Here is an 11,811-nt window from a genome sequence, read left to right as displayed (position 1 = left end):
AGCCCACATGTTTTGATTCCAGTCTGTCCTCAAAGACAGTTGGTGAAATTTCTAATATATAGAGTTGAGGTGTACTCGGAGGAGGTGTACGTGCAGTCAACATTAGTAGAGATTTGGGCTATTACCATTACAATTGCATTTAAACCCTATTTAGAAATATAGAAACATTTAATTAAGAGGAAAATTACACTAAGTGCTATATTAGTGTAGAGGCTTGGGTTATCTTTAGGATTGAGGTAACTCTTTATGTTACGGTATTTTTCTGGATTAGTTTTAGTGGATTTTTACGTTAAGGATATAAAAATGATGATGAGCAGCATTAGGGTTATAATTTAAGCTAGTTATAGGATTAAGGTTACAGTTAGTTCAACAATTTTTTTTTTTACATTACAATTAGGCTTAAGGTTACTTAGAAATCTCCAGGCATTGTTTTTATTGCTACATTGAGCATTAGAGACATTTTCAGCATTGGGTTAAGGGTTAGGTTTAAAGTCACATTGTGCGTTAATGTAATTATCTTTAGAGCTCCCATTAAGCTTGGGGTTGAGGTCAAGATCAACATTAATGCTGCCTCTCAATCCCAGTGAAGCAAAGTCAAGCAGAAAACCCAAGGGAACAGCAAGGCAAAGGCAAGGAGAACAGCGAGGGAAGGAAAAAGCAGAAAGAAAGGCAATTAGAATGCCCAAGGGAAAACCGAAACTAAGGCAATGGCTGGAATAATGCCACACAGAAGGCCCAGGCAAGGGCAAGGCCAAAGCCAAGGAGAATGCCGCAAGGCAGCCCCAGGCGAGGGCAACAATAATAGCCAGAGAAAGCCAAGGCAAAGGCAAGGAGAACACTGCAGGGAAAGGCCAGAGACAAGGAGAATGTAGGAGAAGGAAAGGCAGCCTGTAGGATACCCTAAAGCACAGTAACAAGCACTGGGAGTACTAGGTTGTGCCTAGTACTCATTGTACTGAGTAGACATTGGTGGATGTACATTGCCCTTTCCCGCACAGGTAACGAGTTACCAGTCAGCAAAGTTAGGTTCCTGGGCATTCCAAGAAATCCAGCTTTTCATTTCTTGCTGACTTCATGAAAAGCCACAAATGGCTCTGTGCAGTTCTTGCACTGCCTAGAAGCACTGCAGTTCTCTGCTGCCACCTGTTGAACACAATACAATAGTGAAGGCACTGCCCCATATACGAGGAGGCTGCACCCTGTGCACATTGCTCTTACCGGCAGCAGCATGGCAAGGCACCTGGGGCTCTGAGATACAACAACACAAAGTAGTTCAGTCATCAGGGCACAGTCAGTGCAGGTGGGGAAGTCTGCATGCTCAGCAGCTCCAGAAAAACTCACCAAGTGCACCTGTTCGTACAATCCCCAGGATGTTCTAGGCACAGAGCTTCTTTGTGCCAGTCCCAGTATGCAGCGGACCAGGGGCCTCAATTCCTCAAGCTGTCAGGTCCCACAGCTGCAAAGCAAGGTATTTCAGGGCAGATGGGTGTTAGAGTATCATACATATTAGGAAGCTAATATTATCCCCTGAGGATTGGGATGGAGATATCTAGGGTGATCTCAACTACAGCGATCCATAAGAGGACAAGCCTTTATTTCCCAAAAATACCCTGAATACGAATGCAAATTTGCTGTTGAAAGAGAAAGAACTGCAGAAGCCCAGGGTGATCTGCCACTATCCTCTGCAATCTATTACAGTTCACCAATTTGCAAGAAGGATATAGCAGAGAATCAGGTGAAACTGTAACAGAATACTTGAGGTTAGCATGCTTGAGTGGCAGATACTGCATTATACTGAGTGAGGATGAAACAAATGGCTACTGGGTTCTGGGAGTTTTCTTAAGCTTAGGTCCCAGGCTGGTAGATGCACCTCACCCTATCGCCAGCCGAGTAGCTTATTGGGCTAAGGGAATAGATACCACCGAGCAAGATGAATCTCTTGTAATACCCATTCCATCTCTAAATGGACTTCCCACAGCCATCACAAAAGCTGCCTGTATACAAGCATTACATTAATGAGTGGTTTGTGATGTTCTTTTGTCTGCTCAATTAGATTTCACAGTGCTGAAATTACTAATTAGAGGAGACCCAGCTATCCTTAAACCCCACTGTAGCAATTGAAAAAGATCAACGTGATGGAGAAGGTATTACAAAGAGGTGGGAGGACCGGCACGACATAAAGACGCTACAGGAGAAGGGAAGTAGATCACTCACCTGTATCAGAAGATTCTGGGTTCACAGGGAAAACCTTCCACCAAGGAGCTATCTCTAGAAAGAGATCCTTCCTCAGTGGCAATCAGCCCTTAAATGAGGCTGAAGAGGGGTGAAGACAGGCCCCACCCCTTCCCCATCACACAGATGAATTGCCTTCACCTGTGCTCCCCAGGCTGACTGGGTCTTTCCTCCAGGTGCTCAATCAGTGGTTCAGGCCGTGACTCAGCAGTTCTCATACACCAACTTAGCTGCAAAACAGGATGAGATCAAAAAGAGACACAGAACATCATTCAACAAATGAAAAGGATGCACAGAATACCCTTCAACAACTCCCTGCCTGGGCAGGATTTACGCACAGCATCAGTAACTACAGTTGTTAAATCTGTTGGGACAGTGTGCTAGCATAAAAAGCTTCAATTCCCAGGGGGAGATCATAAAGTTAGGCCCATGAAAGAGAGAACAGAGACTCAACCAGATGAAAAGAAATGTGAAGTGGTGTACATAGAATCTCAAGAATGCAGAACTGCTTTAAGGAATAGGGGATTAGTTCAAGGCGTTCCTAGAGCTGTAACATATAGTCAGCCTTCTAGTATTATCTTGAGTCTGACTGAAGCATTCCAGAAATGAGGTAGTAGTGAAAGAAAGGAACTTGCATAAGCACCATTAACACCACTTCAAAGAAAGGGATATAATCCACTAGTCTCCCTTAGAAAAGAATTGAAGGGTATTATAAGGATAGGCAATAGTAGATACAGCTGCTGTAAACCAGTTTCAGATTCCCCAAGAAAGACAGAGGTCATAAGCTGGTATGATCTGGAAGAATCACTTACCCCTTTTCCAAGAATCAGGGCTCACCCAACACAACAAAGGAAGCAGCTTCCAGGTAGAAATGCTTCCCCTTCGGCTGCCTGCCCTTAAAGGAGGGTGCGGGGGGGGGGGGGTGAAGCCAGGCTCCACCCTTGTCCACTCCCACAGGTGAATTGCTTCCACCTGTGCTCTCAGGGCTAGCTACACCCCTCAGCAGGTGCTCAGTCACCAGTTCAGGCCCTGACCAAGCAGTTCCCATACAGGCATGAAGCACAGCACGAAAGACAGACAGACAGACAGACAATAATGGCCAACAGGCAATTGGTTCTGTCTTTCCAGTAAGGGGAGGCTTATCGATGGATAAGCTATAAGGGCTCAAATATTTTGATTCCAGTTGGTCCTCAAAGTCAGTTGGTGACATTTCTAATAGATAGGGGAGCACAGATTGCAATACTGACACAGCAAGATGCTGAGAAGCTGCGTGGGCAGCCTGGACAATAAAGATTGGCGGATTCGCTGCGCAGAGCGGTCAGTACTCAGATACGCCACTTCCACATTTCTGCACGCATGCGTTGTGCTACCTGGAGGACCAAATGACATAGACACAGGTGGACTGGTGGCACAGAGTGGTTAAAACAAAGAGATTGCACCTCCGCATTCTCCCACAATGCACAGTAAGCTCAGGAGGAGCTATTAGCATAGAGACAGGCAGCAGAGAGAGGAGACAACAGAGTGATGTGCCACACAGCTCCAGGTGCACTCTGTGGTGCTCTGTGGGACAGTGTGGGTCCCAGGGGGGTCCAGAGCTCCCGCAGTGCTCCTAGAGCTCCTCAATCTTCCGCTGCCCCATACAGCCACCACCACGGCCGCTCCCCAATACCCAGCGGTATCTAAGCCTACATTCACTCAGCTGCCAAGAGCTGTACGTTAACTTTAATTAAGATTCGAGGCACTGGAAGAGCTAAGGACTTCTCACTTCCTCTGCTGTTCCTGCAACAGCCATTGTGAGAAACGGCCCAGCTAACTCAAAAGTGTATCTTTTTGTACAGCACACAGACACGCTCTCTAGGCTAAAGAAGTATCATCTGTGACATGCAGTAGTACCTCAGGTTGCAAATAAATCAGTGAAAATGCAAGCTTCAGATTTCCATGTTAAGACAAGAACTCATGCAATGTGCTGTGTTGTGAGAGCTGGCTTTTACTTCATAGGCCTTTTTTGTTTTCTTTGCTTCTTTTAAAGTATGTTAAAAACAAAACAATAACAAAAAATCCTCAAAATCTAGCAAACATCAAGCACTGACGAAAAAAGCAACCCAGAATGAAGCATACAGAACTCTGCCTGGGGACAGATGAGGAGTTTATAGATCAGGATTACTGGGAGGGCAGGGACAGATGACATAGCGATAGTCTACAGGCCACCTGACCAGGATGACTGAGTGGATGAGATGTTCTACGAGCAGACAGGAATAGCTGCACGTTCACAAGCCCTAGTCCTCACCACCTCAGTGCTTGTTGGAAGAACAGCCCAGCCGGGCACAGGCAATCCAAGAGGTTCCTATAATGCACTGATAAGAATTTCATTCTCCAAGTGATAAAGGAGCCAAAGAAGAGAGGTGCTAAGCTGGACCTCATTCTCACCAATAAGAAGAGGCTGGTGGAGAACGTGAATTTCGAGGGCAGAAGTAGTTGCGCTGTCTGTGGCATGCTGGCATTCAAGGTCCTTGGGGCAGCGAGGAGGCGGGCACAGCAAGTTCACTTCCCTGGACTTCAGGAGAGCAGACTTTGACCCCTTCAGAGACTTGCTTCGTAGAGTAGTGCAGGATCAAGCCTTGGAGGCAACAGGGGTCCAAGGAAGCTCATTAACATTCAAGGATCACTGCCTGCAAACTCAGGAGTGATGCATACCAACAAAGAGGAAGCCAGGCAAAAATGCCAGGAGGCCTGCATGAATGAATGAGCAGCTCCTGGACAAATGCAAACACAAAAAGGAAGGCTATGGAGGGTGGACACAAGGACAGCAAGCCTGGGAGGGATATCGAGAAATTGCCTGAAAAGCCAGGGATCGGGTTAGGAAAGCTAAAGCCCTGATAGAATTAAATCTGGCCAAGGGTGCTAAGGGCAACAAGAAAAGCTTGTGTAAGTAAAATCAGTGATAAAAGGAACACTAGGAAAATGTAGGCCCACTCGAGAAGGAAATGGGAGACTTGGTTACTTGGAATGAAGAGAGGGTTGAAGTATTAGGGTTAGAAAGACACTAGGACCAAAAGAAACTGCAATATTATGCTTATTCTCCAGTAAAACAGATGTTTTCCTGCAAATAGTACTTATATCTGTAGTAGCTACATGCAAAATGGAAAAAGACCAAACAGAGGTTGACATGGAACTGATCCCCGGGTCCTTTTTCTTCCCATGATGTCTTCTAGCTTAGATGGCATCTCATCGCATCTCAAAGCTAATTACTGAAGCAAGAAACATCTCTTCTTCCATCTCCTAAAGAGATTCCCTTCTAATGTCCTAAGCACCACTGTCAGAACATGACCAGAGGTCAGGAAACATAAGCTAATACGTGTGTCATCAATGTGTAGACAGCATGTCAAGCAGCAGCCAGTCTAGGATAAAATTAACACCAACGTGTCTGAATAGCTTCTGACAACACCTGGAATTCCTTGTACGGAAGAAATCATGACAGATGTCAACACTAAAGAATGAAGTATCAGCCTGGGGTAGTCCATATAGGTGAAGTTACCTCAGAATCTGCGGTTCTATTTCTGAGCAGCAAAAGTACTATCAGGAATCAAGTCTTCCTTCAGCCTCAGCAACTGCCTACCTACTCTTTGCACCACTCTACCAACTTAATCCCAGTTGATCTTCCTAACTGTCTTGAAGTTATACATCACACTGGCAGTATCTCTTGCAAATAGAGATTTATATTAGTTGTATTCAATTGGCATTACTTACTGAGAGGTTTCTAGAAGAAAAAGGGGAGGGGGGGGAAGGAAAAATACATTTCCTTAAAATGTTATCTGTTTGAAGGCATGTACCAGCCTCATACTTCAAAAGCGTTAAAAAAAAAAAAAGAAAGCATAACCTCCTCCAACATTATGCATATTTGGTCTAGAGAGCAGGCAGCGCAGCTCTGTATCATAAAGAACTTCGGTCATACACACCAAGCTCCTGTGGTGCAACCAAACCAACCAAATGTGCCTACGGACAGAGGGAATCCTTAAGTAGGACAGCCAGGAAAAGCGTCAAACACAGCATCCGATTCTCAGCCTTCTCATTTGTTTCTGGAAATCCAGAGGCCCTCGCATTCGCTCCGTCTCTGGCCCATGAAGCCTGAGTCTGCCGTTTGTTGGAAGCTCCTGCTTCCAACAAACCAGACATTACAGAAGTTAGACTGGACTGCCTTTTAGGAAGGCACTGGGCGAGACCAAAAACAGTGCCTTGCCGAGCAAGAAAGTACGGACTAAAAAGGAATGGCTTAATTCTTCATGAACAAAGTTAATTCCTCCTTTCCAGATTACTCAAAGGACTAACGTGAAACAGGACGAGCGGAACACAGGGATGCTTTAGCATGACCTGCAAGTTAGCATGGGACATCACACGAGAACCACTTCTATTCTAGAATCTGTCCAAACCGGTGCAACAGCAGGGCTGCATCCCAGGCTACAACCCCCTCCATCTCTTCCCGCAACGCTGCTTGGAAGAGCCAACACAACAGACGTTCCTCTCTTGGACTGGACGTGCGGTTACGCGGCGTGAAGACGACTGAACCCAGGAACCTTGTGGACTTGCTTCAAGGCGTCTGAAAAATCAGCTCGCCCAAGTACACCGGGTCAGTCTAAAACACAAAGAAAAACTGCTTGGTGCATGCAGCCACAAAGAACTACAGTGCCTCAATGGTATAGTGCATCACAAAGACTTCGCCGAGACGTGCAAGCCTCTATGACAAGAGGAGCTCTCTAGGAGCGGCACGAGGAGCTGCATACCAGAAGGAAGTAGAGAAGATGCCAAGAGGCTTCCAGCTTTTCCCTCTTCTCTTTGCTCTAAGCTTTCAGACCTCCCTTGTGCTTGTTCTGCATCATTGCGTCAGAGAGCTGCTTCTTGTTCTCCTTCAAAAGCTTCTCGCTATGAGGGGCCTTCTGTCAATTAACGAACACTGAGTGGCCTGAGTATATTTCCTGCTCTGAAATCACCTCCCCCTCAGTTACAGCATCCAAAATATGAGAAATTAAAATGTGCGAGTTCGTGACTAATTTAACCACAAGTGAACAACAAAAAAGCTCTCAAAGCCTTCCAACATTCAGTCTGCTGCCTGCATTGGGTCAATGCAGTTTTGTGTGGGTTTTCTTTTCTGGTGTTTTGTCTGTTTTTAAAATGCTCCACATCTCATCTGTTCTTCTACAGTCATCTTTCTAGGGATACACGCTAAATAAGAGGAACAGAGTAAGAACTTATTGGGAGGAAAACCTGTAAGTCTGGGGGAATATTTTCCACCAAGTCAGAGCAACTGGGACCCAAGGCCAGGAGCTCTTCACGCTAATTGCCACTGGCCTCAATTCATTCTCTTGGTCTCCCAGCAGCACATTTCCTACTTGCAGCCTAATTTTGTTTTTCACTAGCAGACCAATTTTGTTGTCCATGAAATTGAGGTTATTTTCAAGTTGCTGACTAGATCAGATCAAGGTTACAACTTCTTCACACAGTTTCATTAGCTCAGGCTCCTCCTGAAAATCTTGGTCACTCTGAGCAAGTGGACAGATTTCCAAACCACACCCATATGTACATTTTCAGCATTAACTCAAAATAAGCAACAAAACATAAGAGGACAGGAAGCTTAAAGAAATACATATGTTATCAATGCGTAGACACATGTCAAGCAGCAGCCAGTCCCGAATAAAGTTAACAGCAACGCGTCTGAACAGCTTCTGACAAAATCTCGAATTTCTTGTACAGAATAAATAATGACAGAAGTTAACATTAAAGAACAAAGTAAGTGTCAGCTTGGGGTAGCCCACATTACTGAGTATATCTCAGAATCTATTTCTATTTCTCAGCAGCAAAAGTGCTATCAGGAATCAAGTTTTCCTTCAGCCTCAGCAACTACCTACTCTTTGCACCACTTTACCAACGTCATCTCAACTGATTTTCCTGTCTTGATGTTATACATCATGTGTTGTCCCCATTAACGAACCGCTTCCGCTGGGGACTAGCGATCTCCCCTCGCTAGGGCCATTGCAACACAGACACCAATATGGGGATGCATCAAATGGCGTTTATTACAATGTGAAAGCTCCTTAAGTACACCTCCTGCTTCGACTCCGCCCCTTCAGGGCACCTGAAGTGTCCATCACAGAGCAAGGGAAGGTCCTAACGCGTTACATCCCAAGTCCCCCGGTCCGCCTAATACAACAATCATGCCAGCAGCATCTCTTGCAAATAGAGATTCAAGGCATATTAGTTCTATTTGTTTGGCAATACTTACTGAGGTTTTTGTAGTCTTCTTGTGCATAGTTTGATTGGATAAAAGCTTGAATTTTTATAATGTCATTTATCTAGGATTGAAGAACAGCAACAACAACAGCCACTTAAACTCATTTAGGGAGGAGTAAAAACTCAGATGCTGAATCCATTTAACAGTGTCTTACATGGTCTCTGAAATACTGCAGGTAATCTCTGTAACACCCTCTGGCTTGATACATCCTGGTTATTGACTGAATCCAAACGAAAGAATCCAAAAACAGGACAGATAAAACACATTTTCACAGATATTTCTACCCAAAATGTTTACCAAAAAAAAAGAAAAAGAAATTGTCATGGAGCCTTTGCAGTCTTCACTACTCGGTCCTTGTGTGCTCATAGGTAATCCAAAACAATTTGACATGCCTTCCTCTGTTTATAGCAACACCACTGGGACTGAAAACAGAAAACGAGCACTTACTTTAGTTTTCAAATTAAAGAGAAGTAATTACAATTCTAAGCCTCTTTCTGCTGCTCAGCTTCCAACTTCCCTTTGGTTAAATAAAATGTAATGGAGACATGCTCATCTTACAAGCTATATGCAGTAAGAGAGATACAGTGAAGCATTAACTATTTATTTCATCAGTTGTCATTGTGAAAGACTTGAAACTATCTCCATGAAGAGCATGGGCCTTCAGAAACACAGCTAGAGAACAAATGTGTAACTAAATGAAATGCACAGAAACTCTCATATGTAAGGGTCATGTGGCAGATGCTGCTGCTGGAGGGAAGAGTGATGTAAAATTATAAGCCTTCAGAGTGGATTCTCTACTACTGCTTCTTGGAACAGAAATTAGACAAAGAACTGGTCCACATTTAATGAGAGAGAGTGCTATTTTCATGAATTGGGGGTTGTGATTGTGGGGTTTTTTTTTGTTTGTCTGCTGGGGCAGAGCACCTGCTACTTAGGCAGGAACAAACGGGGGTCAACAGGCCAAATAAAGTAGTAACAGAGTGCAAAGCATATATTTCATTTACAAACATTTCAGTTACAACAGTGGAGAAAGATTTTTTCATTACTCTCCTGTAAACACGCCCAACCTTATGCTGAACAATCACACCACCCATTCCACATCCTCAATTCTCCAAATCCCTGGACAAATGAGAAGAGAAAGGGACTCTTACTCAGGTATCTCAAAGTCCTGTTGCCTCTCTTCAGCTCATGGGGAATTGCAGTGATAATATAATGTGATGATAAATTACTAACATAACTGACAAGTACAAGTTTCAGACAGAATTGAGGGATTTCATACCTGGATGTGAGTAACTGTTGGAACTTGTTTCTTCAAAACACTAATTTTGGATTTGAATTCCTGATAAACAAGATAGCCTAGAGAGCAAGCCTGAAGCTTCATAATCAGGTTCTCATTGGTCAGCTGCAAATGCTCTTGGTTGTATGCTGCCATGACTCCAGATACAGTGCTCTGGATTAGCATTACAGTAGTGTCACAGTTTTATGATTTTTTTTAATCAGTATTCCACATCGTAACATCATGTAGTGCACCGGGAGTTAAAAAGTTAATGCTCCGGTTATGTGGAGTGTCATTGTTTCTAGGTACCTGGTCCTCAGAAGAGAGAGAAATTTTTCCCATTTAGAGGGAAAGATAAAACTTTGCGAGTCTCAAGATTGCCCCTTTCTTTTACTGCTCGTCTCTGCGGTGTGTGCTCCCTAGCCATCTCGCCTTCAGGTGAGAACATGCCCCACACCTACCATGGGCTGGACACCCTCCACCAGATCAGACTGCTTAGAGCCCACCCAGCCTGGCCTTGGTCACTTCCAGGGGTGCCATGAGAGACTGACATGGGGCAATGCCTCAAGTGCTCCACAGGAAAAACGCTGAGGTCACGTGGTAAAGGTGGTTTGCACCTTTCTGGGAATACCTTACAGTGAGGGAAGGGGAAAAGCTCTAGAGGCATTCCAGAGCATCCTAGAGCGCTCTCATAGCTCCTCATTATGCTCTAGGGTTCTTCACTGGTTTCCCAGTGTGCCCTACCGGACTCCAAGGAGCCCCCAGTATTTTCTAGTATGCCCTAGCATACTCTCAGAGCCCCCCAGAGTTCTCTAGGTCATACAAAAGGCTTCACAGCGCACCCCAGGGGCCTCCCTGGGCTACCCAACATTTTCTAAGGCACACTAATGGACTCCCAGAGACAGTCTGCATTCCCTAAGGTGCCCTAAAGGCTTCCCACTGCATCCCAGAGACTTCCAAGGGTGCTCAAGTGGACTGTGGGGCACCCTACAGTACTCCCAGAGCACTTCAGTGTGCTCTGGGGTTCCCTAGAGGCCTTCCAGCGTACCCTGCTGCAGTCCAAGTATGTCCCAGCATACTCTAGGCCACACCAGGCTGCTTCCAGAGCTCTCTGGCCCACCCCAGGGTACACTGACAACTTCTGGGAGCACTCTGTGGTGCGGTCATATATAGTGGGTGGGTATGTGAATATGTCTGTTGTTCTTACCACTCTGGGCACCCAGCAGCCCAGCAGTTAACCAGGTTCTGGAGCATTGTGGAAAATGTGGTTTTCCATTGCCGCGTAGCATCCAGACAAGGAGAGGCACGCGATGAAGTGGTGTTATTTCCTCCATGGCAACGGCAAGAGCAGAGCCAGCACATGCAGTACCACTTTCTTTTTGACAGGTGATAGCACCGACAACACACGTGGTCTCCTGGCTACACCTCTGGGAGACAAGCAGCAGTGGCACCCCAGTACTGGGGTACTGGGAGGAGCAGTCCCTCCCAAAGCAATCCCAATCTCTCCCAACTCCATCCATTCCCCATCCAGTCCCTCCTTATCATCTCACAATGATTCTCAGTGTCCTCCAACTTCCTCCCAATCCCTACCTCCCCTCTATTTTCCCTCATTCCTCCCTATCCAGTCCTAGCATTCACAAATACCTCCCAGTCTGAATAGTCCCACTTAGTCAGGAGGTCGTGGGAGCGCTGTGTGTGGAGCAGCCACCAGCACCCACCCATGCATCCAGGTTGGAAGAATCCTGAAGGTGCCTTGGACCAGTATGGGAGTAGCAGTGGGAACAGTGTGTCTTCTCCAGGTGTAACAACCAAGGCACGTAGCTGCTCAATGCCTGAGGGTCCCTCCCTGCACCCCCAGCCTTCACGAGTCCTCCAAACACTCCGGCCCACCTACTTCCATCTGCTGCCCTACCCCCCCCACGCACCCAAAAGACCTTGGTCTTCCCATCCTTCCTCCAAGAAAGAAGAGCTCCACTCCACTCCCTCCAGCAGCTGAGGTGCCCTGGGAGGGCCGGGGGGG

The 11,811-nt window shown here is 45.8% G+C and overlaps 2 long non-coding RNA genes across 3 annotated transcripts; both read right to left on the bottom strand.

Annotated features, from left to right (window-relative positions):
* Positions 150–3,154, bottom strand: LOC110404536. Of its 2 annotated transcripts, XR_002442305.1 has the most exons (5): positions 3,045–3,154; positions 2,215–2,462; positions 1,342–1,456; positions 1,219–1,248; positions 150–1,143 (listed from the first exon to the last, which is right to left on the bottom strand). It is a non-coding gene; the product is annotated as an uncharacterized LOC110404536 (long non-coding RNA). The 2 variants fall into 2 exon arrangements; XR_002442304.1 differs by lacking the exon at positions 1,219–1,248 and having other exon boundaries at positions 3,045–3,146.
* LOC110404537 lies at positions 3,209–11,734 on the bottom strand. The gene is made up of 3 exons (XR_002442306.1): positions 8,670–11,734; positions 4,660–4,849; positions 3,209–3,602 (listed from the first exon to the last, which is right to left on the bottom strand). It is a non-coding gene; the product is annotated as an uncharacterized LOC110404537 (long non-coding RNA).

Source organism: Numida meleagris, chromosome 10 (assembly GCF_002078875.1).
Source record: "Numida meleagris isolate 19003 breed g44 Domestic line chromosome 10, NumMel1.0, whole genome shotgun sequence".
Lineage (NCBI taxonomy): Eukaryota > Metazoa > Chordata > Aves > Galliformes > Numididae > Numida > Numida meleagris.
This window is presented reverse-complemented; position numbering and strand designations above follow the sequence as displayed.